This window comes from Lolium rigidum, chromosome 5, assembly GCF_022539505.1.
Source record: "Lolium rigidum isolate FL_2022 chromosome 5, APGP_CSIRO_Lrig_0.1, whole genome shotgun sequence".
Lineage (NCBI taxonomy): Eukaryota > Viridiplantae > Streptophyta > Magnoliopsida > Poales > Poaceae > Lolium > Lolium rigidum.
In genome coordinates, this window is record NC_061512.1 from 253,295,806 (window position 1) to 253,302,452 (window position 6,647).

Genomic DNA, 6,647 nt, shown 5'->3' on the forward strand with positions numbered 1-6,647 from the left:
GTCTTAATCTAAACCACCCAAATGCTTGATCAAACGACAAAACAAGGATAGGCAGAGGATATGATTCCACGTCGGGAAGAGCACTGGTCATCCACGTGGATACATTTATGTTATTAATTATCAATGTGAATCAGATGGCCAATTGGAAGGTCTCAAAATACCAAATGGCCACGTCATGTACGTTCTGCCAACATATAAACGTCAGTTGACAAGCATTCTGTTAAGGTCTTCACAACAATTTGAAGAAAGAAGCCATTCTAGCATTTTCCATTAGGATTCCAACAAATATAATAACATATACCAGATCTCCGTTCTCCATTCAAATAAGCCACAGAAGCACCACTTTCGATGAGAATAACATATACCGGGTCTCCGGTCTTCATCCAACAATCGATGAGACCACAGAAGCACCACTTTCATCCAAATAAGCCATGACTCCGGACTCCGGACACCGGTCTTCTTCATTCTTCAACAATTCTACAAAAAAAAAAGGTAATCTATCAATGATCAGTTCTACATTTAACTAAAAGTCGGTTGACAGCAAATTAACCTGAACTCCTAGATAATCAATCAGCTTATCAGCGTAAGAGAAGAAATTTTGCAGCAAGGGCAGACCGTGTCACCGTGAGCACCTGAGCACTGAGCCGTTAGCGCGGAGGAATTCGCTGTCCCTGCCGCTGCACGCCGCCGGTGACGGCCAGGACAGGAATGCCGCCGACGCCGGGATGCCGTGGCTCAGCTAGAGGTTCTTCCTTAGGGGGGAACCGGAAAGGCCGGAGGAAGCCGCGGAGTGGAACGACGAGCGGCGGTCTACTTTCGGCCTCTGGCCCTGGCGGCGACGACTGGCTCCGATGGGGAGGGGTGCGGCCGTGCGGGAAGACGAACGCAATTAGCCAGTGGGGAATATTTTTGGGCCGTGGCCAGGTTGGGAGAACAGGCCCAGCTCTGGAACAATTTTGCGCTATGGTATCTGGGCCGCCAAAAAAATCCCAGGGTGGGCCACCTTCTAGATCTGCCATAGGCTGACAACGTGTACGGATGCGGGTTACGAGGAATCAGAAGCTTCGGTAAAAAAAAGTGGATTTTTCAGTTGATTGAATCTCTTGCGCATGGAAAATTGACTCAAGTTCTTGTGATGTTAGGCTATCTGGACTGCGAGAAGGAAATCCATTCATAAGGCGATTTTTCAGAGTCCAATGACTATTAGTGGCTCCGTGAATAGTTATCTGACGGGTTTGTGTAGTGTCAAAGATGCTATAGCAGCGGCAAGACCAACAGTGGCAGCTCCTAGATGGATTCCTTCCCCACCAGGTTGATCTAAAATAAATACTGATGGAGCTGTTGCAAAAGCTACAAGGAGGGGATCCTGTGCAGTGGTATGCCTAACTGAAGGTGAGTCTGCAGTGGTCTACAAGGGTGTGAGCGATCCTGCTACTCTCGAAGCACTAGCGTGTGCAACGAAGCGTTTGCTCTAGCTGAAGATCTTCAACTGTCGAAGGTGTCTGTGGCCTGGGATACGGCGACGGTGGTACAGGAAATCAATGGAGGAATTAGAGGCTGCTACAGCTCGATCATATGTGATACTGAAGCACGAAAGAATAAGTTCTCACAAATAATGTTTGGAGCCCTGGGATGCTTATTTTGTACCCTTTACTTTGAATGAATAAATAGACCACGTTCCCCTCAAAAAAAAACTTACAAATATTGGGAGTACACAACTTGGAAGAAGCAACACAAAATGGCAAGATTTGCAATGGAACTTCAGTCTCTCAAAAAATAAGATACGGAACTTCAGGTCTAACAATGGCTATGTACATTGTAATTAGCATTGGATGCGATACTCTTAGACAGAAAAGAAAGACGCCTAATCATTAACACTTATGTGTGCCTAATTAACATTTGTTGTCTCATGCACAATATGCACACAATATAGTTGAGAGCAAGAGAGCGAGAGGGAGGGATCCGCAACAACACATGTACACCTAGTCATTTTGAATAAATATCAAGTTTCACATGTTTAGTTTGCCAACCCGTCGAGCAGCGAGGCCGGGGTAGGAGCTGTCAGCGTCCAGGTTCACCAGCATCATCGAAGGGCTGTCGAGATAGATAGCTCGCCGTGCTCCGAGAAGCCGCCCACGGGGCGTCCAGGTTCACCAGCAGCGACCGCCCCCACTTGCTCTTCCTTCTCCTACTCCTCACTTTGTCCCGGAGGAGCTCTACTTCTTCAGCACGTTCGAGCAGCAGTACGGTGGCCACCACCCCTTTCAGGGATCGATGCCCTGGGGATCGCCCGGCGAGAGGGCAAGCACGTGTCCGTGTACCTCCACGACCCGGACCACCCGTACACCGGGCCCTTCTGCCGGAGCACGCTCTGCTCCGACGTGGTGGTGGAGTTCCTCGACGCCAACTTCGTGTCCTGTGCAGCGGTCACCGGCAGAGGAGAAGGGTCGGGCATGGCCGCGTCGCTGCAGCCCGGCACCTTCCCGTTCTGCGCCGTCGTGGCTCCGGTCTCTGCCAAAAGCATCACAGTCCTACAACGGGTACGAAGCCAATTTAACTGAATGATTATGGACACGCTATCAAGAAGCAGATGCACAACACATATATGGACAGCAGTATGCTTACTGAAAAATAAATTGGTCTGATACTCACATGTCTTGTACGTGTTTGTATGATAGCACATACCTTGTGTCCTCCTTGCAGGTAGAAGGGCCAGTTACGCCGTCAGAGCTCGTGGAGATACTACAGAGAACCATTGATGAGCAACGCGTGGCTTTCAGAGCCTCGACGGCCGATGAGCAAGCTGCAACATTCACAGCCTCTGGGGCTGAGGAAGAAGAGAGCAGAAGATCGGCTCTGTGGCTACGACAAGAGCAGGACGCAGCTTACCTCGAGTTGCTTGGAAAGGACCAGGTAGAAACAAAATTGCATGTCTCTGCTGTACAAATAATGTACATGCCCTGCTTCAGATGTGTTATAACTTATAAGCTTTGCCAATGCAGGAAAAATAAAGATCCACCAATAGTCTACACGAGGGAATCGTCGTAAAGCCAAAGGCAAGCCTGAAATATCATGGTCAAGCAACAAGAGAAACTCTGAGTAGAACACCTACGCATAAGGAAACTGCGCCTTCACACGGAAATGAAGCAAATACCAAGGTATGAAAACCAACTGACTGTAGTTGGTACACTTCAGATAGTATAAGCGACCACAGGAAAAAGGTTGAGATTCAGTTATGTTGTCAACATGTAGTGTGCTCCAGATATGCATAGAAGTTTTCTGAAAACTGCTTTCAAGCATTTCAAACATATCTCAGAGACATCCATGTAGCAGTAGTAGTAAATTTGCGCAATGAGCCAACTTAGATTCTGTATTCTTATTATAGCAACTTCCACACAGGCAATTATAAGACAGTGTGGACCATTAAACATTTGTACTGATTTTTATGCAGATAATGATAAGATTTCCCAACGGCCAGAGAAGGCAGCAGAGTTTCCTTCACACGGACACAATAAGAGAAATCTACAAGTATGTCAATTCCTTGGGCATACCAGGAATAGGACAATATCAACTTGTGCGGAGCTACCCAAGGAAAACTTTTTTTTTTTCGAGAAAACGCAATGACATTGCGTTTCATTTCATTGCAAAGAAGAGTTGGTTACAGACGTTGGCCACCTAGGTGGCTTACACATGCCAGAATTCAGTGTACATCCCAGTCTGTGGGTAGGATATCGCGAAGGCCAGCCGCGCCGGCTCTCGCCCAAAGTGTCGCTTCTACTCTAAACTGCTCACACACGCGCTGAACCGTAGGTCTTTCTCCCTCAAAGACGCAAGCGTTTCGGTGCTTCCAAATGAGCCAGGGGATGAGCAGCGTGACAGTGGCAAGACCCTTGCGCATTTGCTTCGGAGTTGCTTGCCTCGCCAAGATCCACCATTCGCTGAGCGAGGGCTCATTGTCAGGTGGCCTGCAGGTGAGCCTAAGCAATGCCAAGGTGTCATGCCAGACATGCCTTGATAAGGGGCATGCGAGCAGTAGGTGTTGCATCGATTCCGGTTCCTGATCGCATAGGAGACATCTGGGGTGGTGCTGTAGGCCGTGTCTCGGCAGCCGCTCCGCTGTCCAGCATCGGTCCTTGTGGGCAAGCCAGTGGAAGAACTTTACTCGCGGCGGCGCCCAGGTTCTCCAAATCAGTCTCCATGCACCGCAGCTCTTGGATCCTCCCAAGGAAAACTTATGGACATCAGCTGGCGATGACTCTTCGAGATGCAGGTTTCCATCCAAGTGTGACTTTGTACATTGAGCAACTTCAGTAAACATGTCATAATCACGAAACTGGATACAAATTTGATGTAATACAAATATTTCTAGGTAGGTCTGGATAGTTCCATTTGCCATAAGTCTTAACAGCCACCACAGTAGGGTGACCCATAACCCATCATATAGGTCTTCGCATACATGGTTTACAACAGAGGAGGTCTGATTATAACAGAGTTCACGGCACCATGTCATGACCCTAAATCTCAAAGGATATAACCATTACATCTACAACACAGGTAGAATTGTAATCATAGTTTGACCAACACTGGTGGATCTCAAAGCCTGGACCGGACCGATACGGTTGGGGAGCTTGCAGCTTGTATCTCCTCCTGATCAGATGGCACCTGCAACGACTCTGCCTTCTGCATCTTGTTTGAAACTGACACAGACCAACCGCAGTCACCCGCAACAAGAGGATCTTCCACCTTATTATACATCTTTAATTTATCTGCAATTCTTTGATCATTCTCCCGCGTTGGAGGGAGCTCTTTCAACATCTTCCCGGCCACTTCAAGTGATTGCAATTTCTGTAAGATTTTCTCCTCGAAAGCTTCATCAGACTCCCAGCGTTCGCGGCGGAGGAACGCGAAACGCTGGCACTGAAGAGTCGCCAAATCATCGTAATTGATCCCCATAAAAGTGGCAGCCTCAGCACCTCCGCCGATTGCAGGATAATCTAGTTTGCTCCTCTGTCCAGGCTCCATGGGCAGAACCGTGAACGGAGTGCCTCGGAACTCAAGAGGGAAATGTTCATTGCAATAACTGCTAGCATTGCCGCATCCTGTAAGGCGTCAAAGAGTGTTTTGCACGTAGCTTCCACTATAACCGACCACCCAGAGCGTTGCTGCAGCCCCTTTATTTTGATCCATACACGACGTCCGATCACCTGCTCATACCATTTGATCGGCTCATCAAAAAACCTTGGCTGAGAAAGGCCGCCCAGGTGGGTCAGCGCAATCCCGAGGAACAACAACCATCCACCTGAAAATTCATCAACGCTCGTCATGGCCAGTCCCTGCAGAAAGCAATAATTGGGATCAGCGTCGATACTAAGTGGTAGGCAACTAAGCAATAGCAGAGAAAAAGAATGCATTATTGCAAAGCACTAGTGGAATGATCATATAAACCCGCCTATAGTTCACCGAAATTTACAGATCACGTCGAACAGTTTGCAGGAAGTGCAAACAACTGAATTAAGTTATTACTGCCCTCTGCCCTCTGTTAACCAGATAAAAATGTTGGTTAGCAAATAAGCTTTTTGTGCCCTCTGCCCTCATATTTCCATATAATATTTAGGTATAGAGATAAGAAACTAAGCTAACCAGTTCTTGTAAACATTCTTTGGGTTGCATCAAAACATCATATTGTTCAAATGGAGTTTGATGCAGACGATGATGAACATCCATCTCTGGTGGACCTGAAACAAAATGCATTAGGGTTAACTACAGAGTGTTTTAGTCTCATTGGACACTATAGAGTGCAAACCCATTGTGCCCTATGCATGCAACTTCTGTAGTGGACAAGTTTTTGAGTAAATGGCATTGTTTCAGTTTATCAACTAGTAAGAGTATCAAACTTCAGGGTGTCTGTTGGCCTTCTGTATTTATGAAGTATCTTCAAAGTTACTAAGAAAATTATTACCTCCGTTCCGAAATGTAGTATGTTTTGGAAAGCTAATTTAGCTGTCCAAAACATACTACATTTTTTAACGGATTTCCAAAACATACTACGGAGGTGATCGTAGTAGCATATTATAGTGGAAAGAAGATAGAAAAAGGCATCTAGTATTCTAGTTAGCATGGTACTGACAATCTTATATGGAAAGGCACCTAATCAAGCAAAACTTGATTTAGAGTCATCAGTTTAATTGATTTATTGGATGTGTCAGTTTTATGTCATGCATTGACATAACTATAAATATTTAGAATCACATCGGTGTTGTAACTTGCCATCAAATTTGGGCATGAACTTCATGCTGGTAACAGTACCAATTTGTGCTGACTCTTGAAAGTGAGGGTCGCTCCCACTTACTTCAGGAGCGGCAAGAATTGAGGTTTTAAAATTTTCACCATAAGTGTATCCATGATGCCCATTAATGAAGTCCTGCCAATGTTCAAGTGGAATTAGGAAACAATCACAGATACACATATAATAGTGGGGACTGGGAAGAATAACCTTTATGCTTCTGATAGATTTCTGATCTAGCTCGATCTCATTCTCATCGCCCGGAACCGTTGATAAACGAACATCCTTGAACAGATCAGAAGAAGTTTTCAGGAGAACTGCCGTTGTTGAAAGTTCCTTTTTAAGCTGAAAAAGAATTATCAGC

The 6,647-nt window shown here is 46.2% G+C and overlaps 1 pseudogene; it reads left to right on the top strand.

Moving 5' to 3' along the window:
* Positions 1-1,803: 1,803 nt before the first annotated feature.
* On the top strand, positions 1,804-4,314 carry LOC124657467 (annotated as a pseudogene).
* The last annotated feature ends 2,333 nt before the right edge of the window (positions 4,315-6,647 follow it).